Consider the following 21,549-nt stretch of genomic DNA (forward strand, 5'->3'; position numbering starts at 1 on the left):
CCTAAGTTTCACTTAACTTTCCTGTCTTGTCTCCTCCCATCAGGAGACTTTAAAAGACCCAAACTGTACCCCCTGTTTCTGGATATCCTTCCATTAAGATTGTCAGATTTTGCAAATAAAAATACAGAACACCCAGTTAAATTTGAATTTCAAATAAATGATGATCGTCTCATGCAAATATGGGACGTACCCATAACTGAAAAATTGTCTGTGAATGCATCCGACATTCACGTGTTCTGTGTTTCGTCCGGCAGCCCTGCCTTCTGGATGCTGAGTGGCTTTAGACGCTGGGGCTCAGGCAACCTGGAGGGACTGATTCTGGGCTAACCCCATTCCCAGTACCTGGTAATTCTTCTCTTTGGCTCCGCATCCCTACTACCTGCCAGGCACCGGGCCAGGTGTCTTACAGGTGTCATACATTTCACTCTCACAAGAGCTGTGAAGCCCATTCTGCAGAAAGGGAAGGTGAGGCTGGGGTAAGTAATTGCCCTGGGTTTCTCAGCCAGAAAGAGGATTTGGGTCCAGGTCTGCCCACTGGGGTCCCCCTAGCTTGGACTGAAGAGAATTAAGAATCTAAACCAGGAGGCCAGCAAATGGGCCCCCTGGACCAGACCTGGGGGTGCCACTGCCATCCTTTTAGGGGGGGTCCCCTCCCCTAGATGACAGGCTTGGGCCTCTGAGCCAGGGGAGCCTCTGGCCCAGCGACAGCCTGGAACCCAAGGCAGCTGGACAGAAAGCCACTGATGGCCTCAGGGCTCAGGGCTCTTGAATTGCTGGCAAGTTTCCTCTGAGCCCTCAGGGCTTATTTAAATAGAGCTAAAGTGCCCTAGTCCCTGGTGGAAGAGGTTAAGTAAGGAGGGAGGATTAAGTGCTGCCTTGGGGGGTGGGCGGGGCCTCTGGAAAGCTCTGGAACTGGCCTATCTCCCAGTTTTCCTGCCCTCTGCTTCCCCCACCAGGCCACCCAGGGCTCACCCCTCTCTCTCTGGTCCTTACCAAGGTTCTTAAATGTGGATACACCTGTGGATTGCGTGAGATGCAGGTGCAGTGTGGGCCCGGGGCTCTGCATTCGAACGAGCCACCCAGCCTCTTCCTTAAGCACTCATCCCTGAGACCCCACCGTGTAGACCAGGCGAGGGGCTGGGTGTGGACCTGTGATGTGCTGAGGCTCCGAGAGGTGTGTTGCAAACTGTTGGGGCTCAGAGGCCGGAGGTGGACGTGAGGTCTTTCCTGGCCTTCAAAGCTGGCTTCTCGTATTTCTGACCAAGGTGGGGAGCCCACTCGGTACCCCACACACGTGCAGCCACTGGTACAGTCGTTAGTGGTCCTCGGCCCGCGGGAAGCCCACGGTGAACACGTTTCTCCTTTTGTGCTCCGTGGGCCCCCCAGGGCCAGGCACTAGTTGCCCATAGTGATGGCAACACCGTTAGTGTCCTCCTGTGGGTTCACCTCCCCACTACTGCTCTCTCCTCCTCACTTCTGCTCAGAGAATCCAGGGTAAGCTGTGACCTTGAGTTTAGTGACCACTGAGGGTAATTGGGGACTGAAGTGGCTCAAGGAGGGGACAGCTGGGAGTGGACCAGATAGAGTAGCGTGCTGGGGTGGGGTGGGATGAGAGAGCAGGGGGAGCAGAACCAAAGGTCAGCGCAGTCCAAGGGGAGTTTTGTTTGGTTTCATTTATTTTCTTGTCCATTTATTTTTAATTGACCTTTTTTCTGTTGAAATATTATAGATTCCCATCGTTGTAAGAAATAATCCAGAGAGATCCCGCGTGCCCTCTACCCCGCGCCCCCCAAAGGTAACAGCACAATATCACAACCAAGATATGGGTATTGATACAATGCGCTGGTCTGACTGACATTTCCCTGGCTTTGACTGCGCTGTGCTCATCTGTGTATCTTTAGCTGACATAGTTCTGTCACCTGCATAGGTTCACATGTCCACCTCCACAGCCAAGACACCGAGCGTTTCCATCACCTCCAGGATCCCGTCTATTGCCATTTTTATAACCACACCCACCCCCTTCCCTCCTCCACCCTCCTGCCCCCCCCCTCCCCGCAGCTGGGAGCCACTCATCTGCACTCCATTGCGATAATTTTTGTCATTTCAAGAATGTTACATAAACAGGTTCACACACGGGGTAACCTTCGGGGATTGGCTTTTTCACTCCAAATAATCCCTTGGAGATTAATGCAAATTGTCATGTGTGTCAATAATTCTTGTCATCGCTGAGAACTAGTCCATGGTGTGGCTGTACCGTGTAACCCTTTGCCCGTTGGCAGTCACTCAGGTGTTCCCAGTTTGGGGCTACAGGAAACCAGGCTGCCGTGGACACTCACGCACCGGTTTGTGTGTGAACACAAGCTTCCATTTCAGGGATGGACCGCGAAGACTGCAATTGCTGAGTCATGTAGTAATTGCATGCTTCATTTTCTAAGAAACTGCCGGGCTGTTCCGAAGAGCTGCGTTGTGTTCCACGCCCACCAGCAGCGAAGAAGGGGTCTGCTCTCTCTGCAGCCTCGCCCACATTTGGTGTTGCCTCTGTTTTTCGTTTTAATCTTTCTGATAGGTGTGTTTAAACCACTGTCTCACGTGGCGTAAAGCTGCGTTCCCCTGATGGCTCATGACGTTGCACACCTTCGGAGGTGCTAGGGGCCATCCGTGTACCCTCTTCAGTGAAATGTCATTGTTGAATCTGAAGCGAGTTTCTTTTAAACAGCATATTGTGGGGTCATTAAACAACGTAGACCCTGCCAATCTCTTCCCTTTAAATTTCTCAGGTAAATTGTCAGTAGGTTAGGACGTAAGTTTATTTTATGATTGATTTTCTATGTGCTTCCTCTATTTCCCTTCCCTCGCCTTTCTGGGGATTCCTTGGACATTAGGCTTCCATCGTGGTTTATTTATGGGGATTCTGGTGTGTGTGTATTTGCGTAGTTTTCCTAGTAGTTGCTCTGGTCTGACGAATCACACACATGACTTACAGGTCTGTAAGTGCCCACCTTTTACATTTTACCACTTAGCCTGGTGTGTGGACTCCTCTCTCCCACTCAGTTCCCTTTAAAACTTTTCAGCTGGGCAGGCAGCTCTAGGAACACAAGGAGTTAAATGACCCAGTGAAGCTTGGCCCCTGAGGTGCCCGCTCCCCACAGGCCCTGCCCCCCACCCACAGCCAGGCGAGAGGAGCGTGTACCCTCGCAGACCCTCCCTGCTCAGCTCTACCAGGCCCCGAGAGCTGACATTACCCACACCTGCCAGGCTGAGACAAACATTCGCCAACCCCAGAGCCTTCTGCAATTAAAGTCTTAAGATGGAGTCTCACGAGCAGGAGGGAAAAAAGCAATTTCCCGTTCAACATGTCAAAAACTGCTCCCCTAAAACACCCCAAAGAGATGTCAGGCTGGGAAGAAATCCTCATCGAGGCTCCTTGAGGGACACTGCGGGGGGGCAGGGCTCAGCCCCCTTTCCCCACCTGGCTGTGCAGCTGTTCTGTTTGCAGGGGTGGGAGGGTGGTGGAAGCAAGGTGTGGAGGACAAGGATGCTGGAGCGTGTGGTATGTGACGATACGGGAGCCCCAGGGCCTCACCACGTGGGTGCCAGGAGGTGGGAGTCTGTCAGCAGGCCAGGTGGTCCACAAAGCCCTTTCCAAGGTCTGGTTGTCTGCCCTGCCCACCCACAGCCTATCTGCCTGCCCTGTGCTTCCCGCCCTCGCCCCATGCATGCCCCGGGGCTTCCTGCTGGAGCACGCCCTGGAACACGCCCTCCTCCCCTGGTGTGCGTGTGATGATACATGTGTATGTGTGTATACATGTGTGCGTGCGCACATGCACGTGTACCACATACGTGTGTCTGAGTATGATACATTGTGCGTGTGTGCATGCATGTATGTAGGTGTCTGATACACATATGCTGTGTATGTGTGCAGGGTGCTTGTGTATGCGTGCTGCATGTGTATGTTTGTGTTTGCAAGTGTGTATGTGTGTGTGAGGCAGTGTATATATGTGTAGAAATATATAGAGAGAAGTAAAATCAATAGCATGTGAGTAAAGATAGAAAAGAATGTTTTCCCAGCACTGCTTGTGATGGGCAAAACCAAAGCAAAACAAACACAAACAAAAAACTGGAAGCAACCAAAATGTGAGTGTCTGGGGTGATTATGTAAGCTGTGGTATGCCCACGCCATGGCATCCCATGCAGCATCCAAAAGGAATGGGTTAAATCTAAGTCAGCTGAGATGGAAGATGTCTGTCAAAGATTTGCAAAAGAGGAAAAAACCCAACAGACAGGAGTTGTATGGTATGATCCCCATTTTAAAAATGTGATCAAGCTATAATAATCCCCACTACAGCTGTGTATTGTGGNTGAGCTGCTCCTGACTGCGTCCCCATTCTCCCTTTTTTCTTCTCCGTAACACCACCTTCACCTTCTAGCAGACTTTCTGTGTATTCATGATGCTCTCTCTCTCTCTCTCTCTCTCTCTCTCTCTCTCTCTCTCTCTCTCTCTCTCTCTTTCTTTCTGCTGGGACATAAACCCACAAGAGCAGGTCCTGCTTTCTTCCCTCCCCTGAAGAATCCCTAGCATGCAGGTCATACTGCCTGGCACATGGTAGATGCCCAGTGAATATCTGTCAAATGAATGTCGAATAAATAGGATTTTAGCGTGGAGCAAGCTGCCAGGGCAGCGGTGTGCTGGGGCTGGCTCGTACTGGCCACGTTGTCAGACACAGACGTTATTAAAAATTAAATGACCTAAATTTACAATGGAATAAATGATAGAAAGAATAAATGATAGTTAGAAATGCTCAAAACTCATTTCTTCCTAATGACGTCACTCTATTTTACTCTTAGCACGATCGTGGGGTGATTGACATCTCTTGTGTCTTTATGGTGAAAATACTGGACACGGGTGTCTACTGTGTGTCCTGTGCCAGCTCTGTACTCAGTGACTTCATGCTGGCAGCTTGCAGTCACCATGGTGGGAATATTTACACCACAGAAATTGACAAACACTGCAAATTCTGGCTTGGTTTATTGCTTTGTGGATTGTCTAGACCCGAGAAAGTGATGGAAAAAGTGTTAATGATGCAGGTCGAACTTAAAACTGTGTCTGTCGTGTCTGAAGCCGTTGCATTGTGAATGGCACAAAAAATTGAGGAAAGGCTCCTCCAGTGTTACAAAACTCTATCTGATTCAGCGAAGAAGTCGCTCACATCATTACGGACAAGTGAGGCTCACATACTTTGTCATCCCTTTCATTTTACTGGGTAGCTTAAATGAAAATATCAACTCACATTCGTGTCAGAACTACACTAATTCATCAATTGCAAGCATAAGTCGCCTACTGATCCAAGAGTGGCAAAAAATCAACAAAAACATTCTGCGAATCAATTGGTTCTAGGGAGTTTACAATTAAGAATACTGTATATTTTATTATAATTTGTAAACTGCGTGATACACATCCTTTATATCAGTAACATTCATAACACATATTATATAAATAGATGTATATTTTTTCTCCAGAGAAGTGGTTGCTAATACTAACCATTTACCAGTGCATCGTTCAGGACCAGCCCAGGGGAGGCACTTAGACTACTGTGAAGAAATGAAATATGTTGAATAAAATGGGGCTGAGGGAACTAATTCAGCCCCATTGGTGACCCTAAAGAGGGCAAGGCGATGGGAGGAGAGACCCAGGCCTGGAACATGGGGTGGTAAGAGCCAAGGCCCTGGGATGAACTAGGGGGACCGAGAGTGGGTATGGGGACATAAGCTGGCCCTGGGAGCTGGCATATTAGATGGCACCGTATTGAAGGACGCATTCAGGCCTGTGACAGGGAGCCAAGGCCTTCAGGACAGCACCCCTGCAGCGTCTCCTGTCAGGACAAGTTGCTCCCTGGTGTAGGCTGCACATGTCCCCAGGATGCCAGACCTCCAAGTCATTGTCCTGAAGGCAGATGGCTCCAGGCCCCTGGACAAAGGCTCCGTTATCCTCAGGGCTGCCCCCTGCCGCGCTATGTCTGTCCGCCCAGCTTGTTAGGGGGCCTTGTGTCCCAGGACATCATGTATCTGCTGGACCCAAGGAGGGACTGGTCCAACCCTAGCCCTGACCCTCCTCTGGCTGTTGAGAAATAACTTTTTGTTTTGTTTGGTTGTTTAAATGTGTTTGCATTTACGTATGCATTAGGTTGGGTGGTCAGAGGCAGCCTCACTGAGTGAGTTACATGTGAATTACAACCTACAGGTGGAGAAGGAGGCAGCAGCCATGTAAGGATGGGGAGCGATAGGTTGTTTCTGGGAGCAGGGGCCGCAGGTGCAAAAGCCCTGAGCCAGGCACACACCGGGGTGACTGAGGACCGAGGCAGGCAGGACGCAGAGACAGCTTGAGCAAGGGGAGCAGAATGGGACAGGCGATTCGAGGGCGAGGAAGGCAGCTTGCCCAAGCTGCCGTGCCTAGGAGTTTGGACTCGATTCTAAGTGCTGTGAAAGGCTTTTGGAGGTTTGAAGCAGGGGCGTGGGGGGACTATTAATGGCCAGATGATGGGTTCAGGTTCAGGCCTAGAGCCTGGGGACACAGGGCAAGTTCCCAGGACTTGAGTAGGAGCCTGCAGGGTTAGCGTTTCCTGGAGGCCCTTCCTCCACCGGGTCATCTTTTAAGAAGCATCTCAGAAGTGCCATCTCCCCACTCTAAGCAGCATGGATATGAAGACTTGATGGCCAAAAAGAGGTGGTCAGGACCTAAAGGCAGATCCTGGGAGCCAGACTATAGGGATTAGCATCCTGCTCTGTGACCTTGAGCAACTGACCCGTCGCCTGTGCCTCAGTTTCCCCATCCTAACAAAGAGGCTAATGATAAAATGGTTGTTAGTCATAGTGTTAACTGGATCAATAGGCAAAGCACCTTGCACAGTGCCTGGCAGGAGCGAGGGCACAACACACAGTAGCTTTTAGCATTATTTTTTGTGTTTTTATGCTTGCTGTTAAGACAACGATTCACCCAGGCAACCAAGCCTAGGTCAGAACCCCTGGCCGGGACAAGATTTCCTGGGGCCGCAGAAGGCGATCGCACCTCCCATGGGCGGGTGAGGCCTGAGCCGCACACCTGGCTGCTCTCCGAGGAAGCACAAGTCACACGTGTGGTCCAGCCGAAGGCTCTTGAACTCCAAGAGCCTCACATTTGGGGCTCATGAAGCCGCTGGGGCCCCTGGGGTCTTCAGGGCTTGGGGCCCAAGAGCTGCCACTGCTGCTCTGTGGGCGACCTGTCAATCTCTGCTGGCCTCGATGGGTGACCCCTGGGTCCAGGTGGAAGTCTTTCTGTCCTCTGCTGGGTCTGTCTGGCCCAGGAAGTCCTTGGTTCCAGGGATGAGCCGGACTTGACCCAGGCAGCCCTGTGCAGAGCTGAGCACAGGGCTCTGGTGGGGGTGGGGCCCTCTCCAGAAGCAAAGTCAGCAGTTGGGGCATCCGTGTCCACTATTTTGGGTCTTCCGCTTACTGCTTGTGAAGAATATCTTTTAATGCCAAGCTTAGTGCCGGTCTAGGACACGTGGGATGGCCTGAGTGGCTTGGCTGGGCAGGGCTGGGCTAATGCACCCCCACCCCTGGCTGGAAGAGCCAGGTGAGGGGCTAGGAGGCCGTGCAACGTGGACCAGGAGGCCGTCCAGCTCCTACGGAGCCACTTTCTGGTTTGTGGGGGACTCAGGACCTCCCCCACCCTCCGGGTTTTGTACTGGGTCAGGATTGTGTTCAGGAAGCTTGTACCTCCCTTTGAAAGGTACGCCTTGTCCTCACAGATGGGAAACTGGGGTTCCAACTGGTTCTGCAGCGCCGCAGGGCTGGGACTCACCCAGGGCGGCCCCCTCCCTGTGCTCACTTCCTTAGCCGTCACATCTGTAGCTCTGGTGTTGACACTTCCATCACGCGGTGTGGGATGATGACGTAAGTCCTTTATGTCTGTGCACACGCATGCCTTATCTCCCCAGCTAGACTATAAATTTCTTCAGTATCTCCTCCTGTCCCTAGCAGGCACTCAGGCACACATGTGGCAATTCTTTTCAAAGGAATGCATAAAATGTGAAGTAAACAGTAACACTGACCAGGAGGGCTGAATTTCAGCTGGGCCCAAACGCCTTTGTATGGTGGTCATCCAGCTTGGGGCTCACTCATCTCATTCTCCCAACAGGCTGGCCAGGCTGGGCCAGCGAGGATGACCGGAGGACGCCGGGTTTCACAGGTGAGGCTCAGAGAGGCCAAAAGTCTTGCTGCTGTCACTCAGCAGGCGGGACCAAAGGCTGGCAGCTCTGACAGCCCCCTGGAGAGTCAGGAGCGTGAGTGCTTTCCCAGTACCACGAGGGTCTAGGCAGCTCCACCCAACAGAAGTAGCCTGGTAGCCATGTTAAAAAAGTAATAAGGAACAGATAACATTATTTTTATTTATTTATTTTTAAAGATTTTTATTGGGGAATTGGGGGGATGGGAACAGCGCTGGGGAATTGGGGGAAGGGGGACAGACAAGTTGCTGTCCTTTTGTTCTTCAGTCTAGTTGTGGAGGACGTTGCTTCACTGGCCCAAGTTGGCACCATCATTGCGCTCTTCCCAGGTGAGGCAGATCAGTCGCCGGCTTCTGGATGACCGCTCACTGCGGCTGCTGGCCACTCACACTGGCTGCTGGCTACACACACGGTAGCCCATGGCAACCCACTGCAGCAGGGGCTGCAGCCTATGCCGTCACTGGCGACTCACAGCAGCCCAGCTCCAGGTTGAGCTGTTGTTCAGCATCTTAGCTATAGAGGGCAGTGTCACTGGCCCTCATATGTGGGATCCGAACCAGGGCCCTCTGGCGTCCCAAGCCAGCTCTTAACCATTGCGCCACTCAGCCGGCCCACATTATTTTTAATAATATCTTTTATTAACCAAGTATATCCAAAATATTTTCAATTTAACATGTGATCAGGGCAGAAACTTTTAATGAGATATTTTACTTTATTTTTCTTGTTCTCAGTCTTGGAAATCCTGTGTAGATTTAGCGCTTGGCCATCTCTCCATTGAGGCATGAGAGCCACATGTGGCCTGTGGCCCCGTGGTAGACAGTGGGTCTGGGGCAAGAAGAGATAGATCACTTCTAGTCCCCAGCTGAGCAAATGCCCCTGGAACCCAGCCTGTTAGAACTTCGTGTCATTACCGTGGCTGAGCCCGCGCAGCCCTGGGGGCCGGAGGCAGCAACAGCGGCTGGACCCAGTGTCAGTGGTCACGGTGTCATTTGTGTGCCTGGTGTGCTCAGGCCTGGTGTCAGGTTTGGTGAGGGGGCTTCCTTCCTCTGGGCCAAGGCGCATATGGTCAGAGAGCACTGCCTCCAGCTCACCACCCCCGGGACGCCCACCCAGATTGACGTAGAAACCGAGATGGGGCCAGGGTGAGTGGTGGCCTTCGCAGGCACCAGTGGGGCTGTCGATTTGGGTTCCTGAATCTGGAAAGTCACCGTAGTAATGTGGCCTCTGCACACTGAGGACACAGCAATGTTCCAACAGCCTAGAGGGGAGGCTAGCTGGCAGGGCGGGAGCCGAAGCCTGGGTGTCTTTAGGGAAGGGTTTCTTCTTCCTCAGTACTGGTCAGGGCTTCGGTTACAGGCAGGAAGCCGCTGAGGTCAGCGAACGGCCGGGGCCATACCTCTGAGGTGCCTGTGTGTTGGTGTTGCCTAGGGCAGCCCTGGAGGGGCTGGCCTCCCGCTCACAGGCGTGCTTATCACGTAAGTGGGTGCTGTTTCCTGGCAGCTGAGGGTAATTATGGGGCTGCGTGCTGGAGGACGGGTCTGCGCATGTGTCTCTCTCAGGGCTGGTGGCCCCGGCTGGGGCAGCCGAGTAAGGAGCGGTGCCGTCAGCTGCTCACTGAGACGTGAAGCGCTGGGACTCGGGGCAGGGCTGCAGCCGGACGCCTGGGAGGAAAATGCCAAGTGTGTTTGAGGAGACATTTCCCCCTCGCAGGGCCAGCGGGCCAATGCCATTTGTGGGCGGTCCTGGCAACAGTGAGTTCTAGTCTCCAGCCATATGCTCTGTCCCCAGATCCCAGCGTCCTGGTGGCCCCTGTTCCTGCCCTTGTCCCTTTTGCTTTGTTCTCTCTCCCCAGTCCCACTGCACTTCGCTTTATCCTTCTTGCTCTGCCTCCACTCACCAGCTCCGGCCTCCTCCTGTCCAGGGACTCTCCTAGGCTGCTCCTATATGCCTCATTCCAGTCCTCCTGTTTCATTTCTGGGACAGCCCCAATAGTGAGTTGACTTGTCCCCCTAAATTCACGTCCACCTAGAACCCCAGAATGGGACCTTGTTTAGAAATAGGCTCTTTGCAGATGTAATGAAGTCAATATGAGGTGGCTAGGGTGGCCCAAATCCAGCACTGCTGTGTCCTTATGAAAAGAAGGGAATCTGAACTCAGAGACAAGGACACACAGGGACGACATTGCAGTGTTGCAGCTGGAAGCCAAGGACTCTGAGGACCGGGCAGCCACCAGGAGCTGGAAGAGGCAGGAAGGATGGTCCTCTTGACCTTCAGAGGGAGTGCAGCCTTGCCGACACCTGGATTTTGGACATCCAGTACCCAGAACTGTGAGAAGCGGTTTCTGCCGTTTAAGCACCCCTGGGAGTGATGCTTTGTTACAGCAGCCCCAGGACGCTTACCCAGGCCTCTTTGCTCAGCTGGACCCCAGAACAGGAGGAGAAACCACAGCTGACCCCGCGTTGGGGGTGCCTCCAAGCTGCAACAGGCCACCCCTGCAATCCAGTTCTGCCTGCAAAAGCCCCAGCTCACGCACGTTTTCTGGGATGATAGTCTTCAGTATTCCAAGGGATTTCTTTGAGCGCGCCAGACTCCAAGTCCCAGCCTCACACTTGACAAGGGATGCAATCAACAGTTGACTGTCGACAGCATTTTCAGATCAGTCGGGCACAGAGGGGGCGGTGGACAAGAGCAGGCAGACAAGAGCAGGTTACTGCAACAGTCCAGACTCAGGCCATCGCCGCCTGAATCAGGTGATGGTAGGTAGAGAACAGGCCCTGGGGGCCATACTGGCAAAGCAGGGGTGTCGTCGAGGGGCCAGATCTAGTGTAGGTGGAGTTGAAGGGACCTGGGCAGCCGGCAGTGGGCGGTGGGCAGTGCGCGGCAGGACGGTTAGGTCCCCTTTGGGTGGGAGTGTTGGCTCTGCCCTGACCACCATGTGGTCCTGGGCCCCAGGCTCCTCGTCTGTGAAATGGACTGGAGGAGGCCTCCTCCCAGGGCCCTGGAGAGGGAGAATCAGTGTGATGGTAGCCCTCAGGCGTCCGATTGTGCTCTGTGCTATTGTTAGAATTCCAGGACAGTGGAGCTGGGTCACTCTGCAGAAAGCAGAGGAAAGGGGAGAAGTCCCGCGGCAGCTCTCCTGGGAGGCCTGAGGAAGGATAGCCAATGCAGAGATGGATGCAGGTTGGGAAAGCAGCAGAGCCAAAAGGAAGACAGGTGTAAGGAGAAAGGGGAGGCTGGGGGAGGTCCAGAGGGGAGGAGAAGGGCTCCTGGGGACGGGGACGGGGCGGTGAACTTGGAGGGAGCGGTTTTGGCAGCAGCAGCAGCAGCAGCCAGAAGATGGATGGAGTGACAGCCGTGGACACGCACACGCGCACACGTGCAGACAGCCGGCAAGCTAGACCATTGACCACGTCTGGGCAGAGAAAGCGAGCGCGGGGCTGCAGCGGGAGGGGCCGGCAGGTTAAGCAAAGGTGTGTGTATTTCATGATGGGAGAGAGGGGTGGGTGGGAGTCGGGATAGAGGAACTGAAGATGCAGGGGGGTGGGGGGCTGGGAGCTCAGATGGGGGTTCACCCTGGAAAGAAGGAGAGGGGCCAGTCCATGGAGAATGAGGCAAGATGTTCTGGAGGGCCAGGAGGGGGGGCAAGTGTGGGGGGGAAGCACGCACCCTGGCCGGGGTCTTTTCAGAAAAGCTGGAGACAAGGTCATCTGTGGGCTGTTTGGGGGTGGGGGGGTAGGGGGGCCTGCACTCAGGGTCATCAGGAGATTAGGGGAGAATGGCTGCTCAGCAGGGGAGCTGGGCAGAATTGTAGTNCAGTGTCACTGGCCCTCATATGTGGGATCCGAACCGGGGCCCTCTGGCATCCCAAGCGAGTTCTTAACCATCGCGCCACTCGGCCGGCCCAACAGTGTCTTTCAAAGAGCAGAAGTTTTTATATTTTTGGTTAAAAATTATAATAGTTTTATTGAGGTATACTTCTTATGCCATACAATTCACCCATTTAACTCAAGGATTTTTAGTATATGCACAAACATGTGCACACATCACTACAATTTTGGGACATTTAGAACATTTTCATTACCTCCAAAAAGAAAACTCATACCCATCAGCAGTCACCCCACCCCCAGCTCTAGGCAATTACTAATAAAAGTTTTTTACTTTGATATCTCCGATTTATCAAGCTTTTCTTTTATGGACCACACTTTTGGTATTGTATCTAAGATATCTTTGCCTAACTCAAGGTCGCAAATTTTCTTCTCTTTTTTATTTCTTCCAGAAGTTTTATAGTTTTAGGTTTACATCTAGGTCAGTGAACCATTTCGAGTTAAATTGTGTGTATGGTGGATGCTTTGAACTGAAGTTCTTTTCATTGCAGATAGATACCCAAACGTTCCATTTGCTAAAAGGCGATATCCTCTCTCCCCTGAATTGCTTCTGTACCTTTGCGAAACTCCGTCGCTCAGGTACTGCAGGTCCATTTCCATTCCGGCAATCTATTGGTCCGTCTCTACACCAACACCGGCTGCCGCGGGTCCTGCAGCTTTGCCGTAAATCTCGACGTTGGGCAATGTGAGCCCACTTCGGCTTTTTTCTCAGAGTTGTTCCAACTATTCTAGGTCCTTTTCTTTTTCCTCATGAGCTTAAGAACCAGCTTCTCGGTTTCTACCAAAAAGAGTCTGCTGTGTTTTGACTGGCATTGCATTGAATGTGTATGCCATTTGGGGGAACGGACATCTTAACAAAACCCCCATTTATTTTCACCTTTAGTTCTCCTCAGCAACGACGCGTAGCTTTTACTGTACAATTCTTAGCCATCTTTTGTCAGATATATCCTTAAGTGTTTCATATTTTCGGTGCTATTGAAAACCATCTTTACAACTTTTAAATTTCTGATTGTTACTGTTATATAGAATACAATTGATTTTTACATACAGTTGATGTTTGTACTACAAACTTGCTAAAGTTACTTATAAGTTCTAGCAAGCTTGCTTGTTTTGTAGATTCCACTAGGTTTTCTACATAGACAGTTAATGCTATCTACAAATAAGACAGTTTTGTTTTTTTCTTTCCAATCTGGTTGCTTTCTTTTCCCCCTTTGCTTAATTTCGCTGGCTTGAGCCTCCAATACAGTTTTGTTCTGTGACCCCCATTCTGGACACTCCCCTGCCTGAGGGTCAGGAGGCCAGTGTGGGGGCCAGGCTCAGCCCTTCAATATCAGCTTTCACCTGTGCCCTCAGTTACCAAAGGACTAAGCCTGACATTAAACACGACAGACGGACGCAGCCGATAACCAGCTATATCTGGGAGCGGCTGAGTGGGCTGGGAGTGTGGAGCTCTCACCCCGCTCCCTTCCAAGCCTGAGAGGGCCATGCCCCTGGGCTCCTGGTGGGTTGAGCCGGGTCATGCCCACTGTGGAGAAAGCGTAGCTGGGAGTTGTCTTGGGCTGGGGAGGCGTCTTTCTGTTCTGCTTACTGGTGGCACGACCTCAAAAACATATTACTGGCCCCTACCCAATACCTTCCCTCTCTCCTTTCTAACCGAGCCCCGTTTTTTTCTGAGGAGCAATGTGCCCAGCTGGAGATACTCATCTTACTAGACTCTTTTGCAGCTAGGGTTAGCTGTTTGAGATGTGAGCAGAGATTTCTGGGAAAGGTTTTGCATTCTTGCTATGATGCTATTCCTTCTACTCCCCCCCCCACACACACACACACTCCCCGCCTGCCGCTTTCTTTTCTGCTGAAAGCATAGACATGAGGCCCAGAGACGCAGCCGCCTTCTCGGAGCTGTGAGGATATGCTGAGCATGGCCTAGGAGCCTGGGACCCGGACGGCACCGGGGAACTGCCGCCTACGCCACGTTTCTTGTTGTGTGGGGTAGTCAAGCTCCTTGTGGCGTAAGCTGTTACTAACCAGGTTTTCTGTCACTTGCAGCTGAAAGGCTTTCCACTGGGGACCTTTTAAGCCTGTTTCTTCATCTTGAAAATGCTGCCAAAAAGACTTAGTCTACCTTGGAATTGTTGTGCTGCTAGGATCATTCTTTCCTTTATTTCTTGAGGGTTGATGGGCGGTTTGCCCTTGACCAGGCCGTCAGCCTGGGGCCACTCAGGACAGGGCTGCTCCCTGCTTTCATGGAGCTCTCAGTGGCTCGAGAGACAGCCGTGAAGACAAAGCACCAGGCAGGAGGACCCACAGAGAGGCTCCCAGGGAGTGTGAGCGGACCCCTGCTCTGGTGACCACTTTCTCACCCACAGGACTGGACTGACAGGGCACCTCAGCTCTGGAGACCTCAAAATGGGGGGAGAGCGGGTTCTAGAACATTCATGACCAGGATTGTTAGAGGCTTTCCCAGGGCTCTCAGCCAAACCCTTCACGGCTCCTCGGGGCCCCCTGCCTCTCAGAGGGCCTTGCTTGCAGGTGAGGGGCTAAGACTAAGAAGTCCACCATTCTCCCAGAACCTCTGGGCCTCAGCTTCCCTGTCCATAAGCGAGCAGACTGGACCAGGTGACAAGCTTCTTGTAGCTCCGGCATGCATTCTTCAACTCTAGGCAAGTTGGACCCTCCGGCTTCCTTCCCCGAACACATGAGGAACAGAAACAGAGAGGGTGTGTGGTTTTCTCCAGGTCACACAGCAGGTCAGTACAAATGGTGCTGCAATGTCCGTAAGTACATACATACTTTCTCAATGTGCCAGTGTAGCTAGGAAAAATTCCTAGAACTGGAACTGCTGAATCAAAGAGACAAACCAAGCTTTATAACATGGTTAAATGCTGAAAAACGCTCCCCCAAGAGATTGTACTAATATACACGAATGAGAAACTCATTTACCCAAAAACACGGCAACACGGTGGGTAATCAAAGTTTCTGATCTTCGCCAAACAAACAAGTGGAAAATTACATTTCAGGTTAGTTTTAATTTGCATTTCTCTTATTAAAAGTGGAGTTGACACCAAAAGCGTGAGCAACAAAAGAAATACGGATCATCTGGACTTCATCAAGATTAACAACTTTTGGACATCAAAGGATATCAAGAAAGTGGAAAGACTACCTACAGAATGAGCGACAATATTGCAAGTTGTATATCGAATAAGGGCCTAGTACCCAGACTATAAAGAACTCTTACAAGTAGACAACAAAGAGAGAAACAGGCCCCTAGAAATGGGCAAAGGGCTTGAACAGATACTTCTTCACAGAAGATACACACAAGGCCAACAGACACGGGAGAAGACGCTTACCGCCACTCGTCATCAGGGAAATGCACATCAAACCGCACTGAGATCCGCTTGACACCCTCCAGAACAGATAGGATTTTAAAAACGGGGGAAGCTGCAAGTGTTGGGAGGATGCAGAGAAACCGGACCCTCGTCCACTGCTGGTGGGGATGCAACATGGGGCAGCGGCTGTGGGAAACAGTTTGGCAGTTGCTCAAAAAGTTAAATGTAGAGTTACCGTATGACCCAGCAATTGCACTCCGAGGTATAGACCCCAAAGAATTAAAAGCAGTGACACAGATGAATCCGTATCACTCACATCCGTAAGCAGCACTCTTCACAATCACCAAGAGCTGGAAACAGCCCACGTGTCCATCAGCAGATCAATGGATAAACAAACTGCGGTGTGCAGCCACAATGGACTAGTATTCAGCCCCAGCAAGGAATGAGTTCTGAGACATGTCCCAGCACGGATGAAACACTGAAGACACACCACGTGAAAGAAACCAACACAAGAGCCCGCATTTTGTGTGATTCTACTAGTATGTATAGGAAATGTCCAGAACAGGCCAATCAATTCACAGAGACAGAAAGTAGACTGGTGATTGCCAGGGACTGGGGGAGGGGGAGCGGGGAGTGACTGTTTCAGGGGGATGGGGTTTCCTTCGGGGGTGATGGAAATGTTTTGGAGACAGGCGGAGGTGGTGGTTTCACCACACGAGGCATTCACAGGCTCAACTTGTTGGCAGCCTTAGTTCTGCCTGCGACCGTAACTCGCCTTTGCCATGGGACCTGACACAGTCACAGCGTCCGTGGATGAGGAACGGGCATTTTCGGGAGGCTGCTCTTCTGACGACCCAGTAATGATGCTGTTCCAGAGGCTTCCACTTGCTTTCCACGTTACAGCAGCTCACTTCTTGGACTAATGAACTAGTGTGTGTGTGTGTGGGGGGGGATGGGGGGGTTGTGTTAACCACAAGGTGTGTCCACACCAACGACGCATTCAGGGACCAGGAAATGAGCAGTGGGCGGGCCGGTGCAGCCACTGAACCAGCTGTGAGCTGGCCGGGACAGTATCGATCTCCTGGCCCTCACCAACCCTGCCAGCATGGCCCAGGACCCTCCCTGTGGTGGGAGAGAGGCCCCCAATGTCCTGGCCTTTCGGTTTCTGCTCCCAACACCGGTCTCATTAGAAGTGTCCGGCTGCACCTGGCTGCACAGCAGCTCTTAGGACGACCCCCTGGAACTTCAGTCTCTATGTATCCAAAACGAAACACCTCGGGCCGGCCGAGTGGCTCAGTTGGTTAAGAGCTCGCTCAAGAGTTTGAGCTCTGAGCAACAGCGGCTCGAGTCCAGCCCGAGCTGAGCAGCCGCTGAGCTGCCAACAGGTAGCAGGATGGCTCAGCTAAAAAAACAAAAACAAAAACCAAAACCAAAAAAAAACCAAAATGAAACGCCTCTTCCCCAGGAAGGGGCCCCCTCTGGTCTCCACACCTCGTGTCCTCACTCCTCCAGACCCATCGATTCCGCCCAGACATTCCCAGAACCTGCTCGCTCCTTCTCAGCCTTGTCACTTTACCGGACGATGTGCTGCTAAGGCCCAGGCCGGCGCGCTGACCAACGGCCATCTTGCTGAGGACTAAGGCTGCTTGGGGCACAGGGCCTCAGAGCTAAAACGGGACGGCTGGTCACCCCTCCAACAGGTGCTCCAGGGCAGCTGCGAGGAAGTCATTTCTAGAACTTAATCCCATGTTGTTTCTCTCCGGCAGAAGACGCTAAAGTGCCCCAGGATAAAGCCACCCTGTGGCACACACACGAGGCCCTCGCCATCTGTCCCCTGCCACCCACTCCACCTGCGAAACCCCGGCTTTTAGTTCTTCCCCCAGTGGGACCTCTGGGGGCAAGGTGGCATGTAGAGGACAGACAGCAGGCTCGATGTCTTCAGAGCGTCACCTTTGCAGTTGCGTTAGTGTCCTGGGGCTGCTGTAGCAAATGACCACAAACTGGGGGCTTAAAGCAACAGAAGTTGATTCCCCTCCCAGTTCTGGAGGCCGGAAGTCTGAGATCAAGGTACTGGTTTCTCCTGGAGGCTGAGGGCCAACCTTTGCTTTTGGGGGCTGTGCGTAGCCCTTGGCTTGTTGCTGTGTCACTCCAGCCTTGGCCTCCGTCCCCGTGCGGCCTTCTCCGCGTGCCTCTCTGTGACCTCTCCTCTTCAAGTAAGGACACCAGTCATTAGACTTAGGACACACCTTACATCCAAGAGGACTTGCTTCCTCCTTTTCTGAGGTTCTGAGCAGACAGGAATTTAGGGGGCACTCTTCAACCCATCATAGACATCCCAGAGGTGGATTGTGTGGTTGCGGGAACTGAGGCAGGGTCTGTATGCATTCTGCTCAGGACCGAGCGTGGGCTCTGACGGCTCCAGCATGTGCGTCTAGCCTCCCCTGTGAGGCCCAGTCGCTTGTTTGCAGAGTGGGTCCCCAGGAAGCAGGCTCTGGATGGGACACTCAGCTTTCTGGGTCTCACCCGAGGAGGGAGTCGGAAGGATTCGGGCGTGGAAGCAGTCCTGAGGAAGACTTGCCGGTGAGTTCTGTGGATGGGGGGACCTCAGAGCTCTGGAGTTGGGGGGGGGCTGGGCCTTTATACCCGCCTCACTGGTCACTGGATGCCCGCTGCCCTAGGAGGGCTGTGCCCTTGGCTGAGGCCCTCTCTTCCACTGAGGGGACCCCCGAGGGGCCGAAAGCTGAGAGCCATCTGCCGAGACGTCAGCTTCTCATTCCCGAAAAGAGTCTGAGCGACCACCACCCAGCACTTGTGTGGATCTTCAGGCCTCGGGGTCTTTGCTTCACTGAGCAAATGAGTGTGCTGACACCTGAACCCTGGCCGCGCCTGACCCCCGCGGCCTCAGAGTGTCCTTCCCAGAGGAGCAGCCCCTTCCCCGAGGTGAGCCCTTTCTAGAAGGCCCAGGGCCTGTCGGCCTCACTGGCCTGCTTTCTACCTGGTCCCGGCCCAGAGCCTTCCTGCAGCTCGGCCCTTCAGCCTTGATGGGCCAGCAAAGGTTGTGCCCATTGACAGAGGGGCAGCCCCTGCCCTGCTCTTGGCTTAGGCTGGTCTGTCTGACCCCAGAGGCCAGGCTCTCCCTGGTTCAGACTCTGCTTGGGGCTGAGGGCCTCCGAGCGTGCCCAGCCTGGGTCCAATTTCCCAAAGACATGGGATTCCCTGGGGAGTGCAGCCGCGCTGCGTGAAGGCTGCTGGGCTGCATCCGGTTCCTCTGGGGGAGGGATGTAAAGACAGAGTCCTCTTTCCTCGGCCTCGCCCTGAGCCCCCACCCCCTTGCCAGGGTGTAAGAGGCCTAGGGACAAAGCGCCGACCCCCCACCCCCCACACACACACACACACCTGTCCTGCTCTGGGCCTGCTGACTGGGGAAGGTGCCAGCAGCCAGGCACTGTTAGGGACCACCCTGGAGGCCGCCACAGCCAGGGAGGGACAGCCATGGCCACTCAGCAGGTGGACACGTTTGAGTACGAGGCGGGAGTGCACTGGGAGTTTTTGCAAAGTCAGAAAACATTGGGGTGCAAAACCTCTCAAATCCAGGAAAAATAGCTTAAAATGTCTTCAGCTGCCAGGGGTAAGTGCATGGAAAGTGGGAGGAGGCTGAACATCTGAGGGGTGGGTCCTGGGGACAGATCTCGTCTTGGGATCAGAGATATTAAGACTGGACAGTAATAATAACGATGATGTTAAGATCAGTCCTATTAATAACGGGACAGGAACAGCCATCACTTGTTACCTGCCAAGCACTTTGCGTATATGTTTACTGCACCGAGCCCTGCGTGGAGTCTGGGACCCAGTATTTTTAACCTCATTGTACAGTGAGAGGGAGGCCATGACTCAGAGAGGTGAGCTAACCTGCCCGAGGTCACACAGCTGGAAAGACACAGAGCTGGGCTATGAACCCTGGCCTATGGCATCTGTCACTACCTCCAGTGGCCTCTCTGTGCCGAGCTGAGCCCGTGACTGGCCCACACTGTGAGCTTTCCTTCGCCCCGCAGGGAAGCTGGCTGTACCTGTGATGTCCTGGGCTCCCCTGGGCTCTGGAGGCGGCAGGGACCAGGGACCGCCAGGCTGCCCTTCCCCCCGTGCACCGGCCAGGCCAGTGGCAGGGGAGTGAAAGGGAGGGCTAATTGTGGTTCCTTATTCACGATCACATCCCTGTCCCCTGAGCCGGTCAGGGCCTGAGGAAGAGCTCGCCGGCCAGCTGCACGGCGCTGAGCAGACCAATACACCAGTTTATGCACCCCAGTTAGCAGGACTCAGGCCCTGATTTGGGCACTGACCCCCTTGATTGAGGGTTGGGGAGCTCCCAGAGCATCCAGGTTGACCCAGGCCCGTATCTCAGAGCACTGCATCTGGGAAACCATCCTCCTGACCCCCAGCCTGCCCCACGGCCTATGGAAACTTCCCGCCCCCCCGCAGGCTCCAGACACCCCTGCTCTCCACTCTAGGGCTGAGCTCCCCGGCTGTGGCTTCGCCAAGCCCCCAGGTGGCCAGGCAGCTCCTCACTCAGCTCACATGTCCTCCATGGCCAGGAGTAACCAAGTGGTTCAGGCAGTGCCATGGTCTGGACCCTGCTTCCGGGGCACCCCCCGACAAGGCAGAGTGCAGCTCCCACCAGCCGGGAGGTGACAGGCAGGACCACTGTCCCACTGCTTCCATTCGGCCACCATTCTTTAGTGAGCCAGCTCCTTTGCAAAGTACTGGGATGTGGCTGCTCAAAACAGACTCGGGGGCTGAGGGTTTGCTGGGGGCGCAGAGTGAGAGCTAGGTCAGGACCCCAAGGCCGGCACCCTGGCGGGCTCCCTCCTGGACCATTCCCCCAGCTTGACCCATCCTGGAGGGTCATGAGCAACCCTGCCAGCTCTGCTGTTAGATGATGCCACTAGGGCAGGCCCCAGTGCCAGGGTGACCTCTCTCCTCAGGAATGAAGGAAGGTGCCTTCCCGCCCGCCTGGTGGGTAATTACTGCTGCCTGACCTCTCCTGCCCGTTTGCCCTGAGGGGAACCAGCCGAAGTGCACAGCCAGAGTGGGGGTCCTGGGCCAGCCTGCCCACCACGCCCACCATGCCCACTGTGCCCGCCTTGCCTGCCCGCCCTGCCGGAACTACAGCATTCCCTCCCCAGGGAGGAGCTGACCCCGGCTGCCTGATGCATGAAGTCTCTGCCGGTGAGTCACAGGGCCACCTCGGCGGGCAGGGCTGGTCCAGGGGCTTCCTGGTGGGGCCTCACCATCACCCCAGCTCTAGCCAGATCCTGCCCCCTGGCTGTTTGCACATGAAAAATAAAACCTCTGACTCCTTCACCCAGACAAAGCCGCTGCGAATGTGTCAGTGTATGTCTTTCCGGTCTGCTCGCTACACCTGTGCACATATTTTTATATAAAGATGAATTCAGATGTGAATAGTGGCTAATACCAGCAGGAACATTTCCCCAGGAGACTTAAAATCTTGAACAGCTTTATCGTGATATAATTAATACCTTAAATTCTCCCATTGAAAGTGTAAAATTCAATGGTTTCAGTAAATGTAGGGCTGTGCAACCAACACCACGATCCAGTCCAGCACTTCAATCGCCCCGACAGTCATGCCCGTGAGCAGCCACTCTCCCCACAACCGCCTGCCCCCCTGCCGCCCAGCCCTAGAAAAGCACGAATCTTTCTGTCACCATAGAGTTGCCTCTTCAGGATGTTTCATACAAATGGAATCACCCCAAGGTCTTTGGGGGCCTTAATTTTTTTGGAAGCCACATATTCAATGGGTGCTCAGTGTTCCGATCTGTGGATACACTGTTTCCTTGCTGGGTGTTTCAGTGGTCTCGAGTATTCCTCCCTGCCCCCACAGAAGGTCTCAGGTGGGATTGTAAAGGGTGAGGTCTTTGTACACAGCATAGCACCCCACTGGGGGAGTGTGCGGTCGCTCACTTTTCTCCAGATAACAGGGCAGCCTCCTTGGCTCACACAGGTACCTTCGGAGCCGGCAGCGTCTGCCCAGAGAGGGGATGACGGACACAGACCGGGCTGTGC

The 21,549-nt window shown here is 53.5% G+C and overlaps 2 long non-coding RNA genes across 2 annotated transcripts; both read left to right on the top strand.

Moving 5' to 3' along the window:
- The first annotated feature begins 244 nt into the window (after positions 1 to 244).
- Positions 245 to 2,720, top strand: LOC109383677 (uncharacterized). Its single transcript, XR_002124258.1, has 3 exons — positions 245 to 1,174; positions 1,730 to 1,795; positions 2,374 to 2,720. It is a non-coding gene; the product is annotated as an uncharacterized LOC109383677 (long non-coding RNA).
- Positions 2,721 to 9,631: 6,911 nt separating this feature from the next.
- On the top strand, positions 9,632 to 11,707 carry LOC109383676 (uncharacterized). Its single transcript, XR_002124257.1, has 3 exons — positions 9,632 to 11,017; positions 11,326 to 11,476; positions 11,576 to 11,707. It is a non-coding gene; the product is annotated as an uncharacterized LOC109383676 (long non-coding RNA).
- Positions 11,708 to 21,549: the final 9,842 nt, after the last annotated feature.

The sequence above is a fragment of the Hipposideros armiger genome, unplaced genomic scaffold (genome assembly GCF_001890085.2).
Source record: "Hipposideros armiger isolate ML-2016 unplaced genomic scaffold, ASM189008v1 scaffold_87, whole genome shotgun sequence".
In the NCBI taxonomy this organism is placed as follows: Eukaryota; Metazoa; Chordata; class Mammalia; order Chiroptera; family Hipposideridae; genus Hipposideros; species Hipposideros armiger.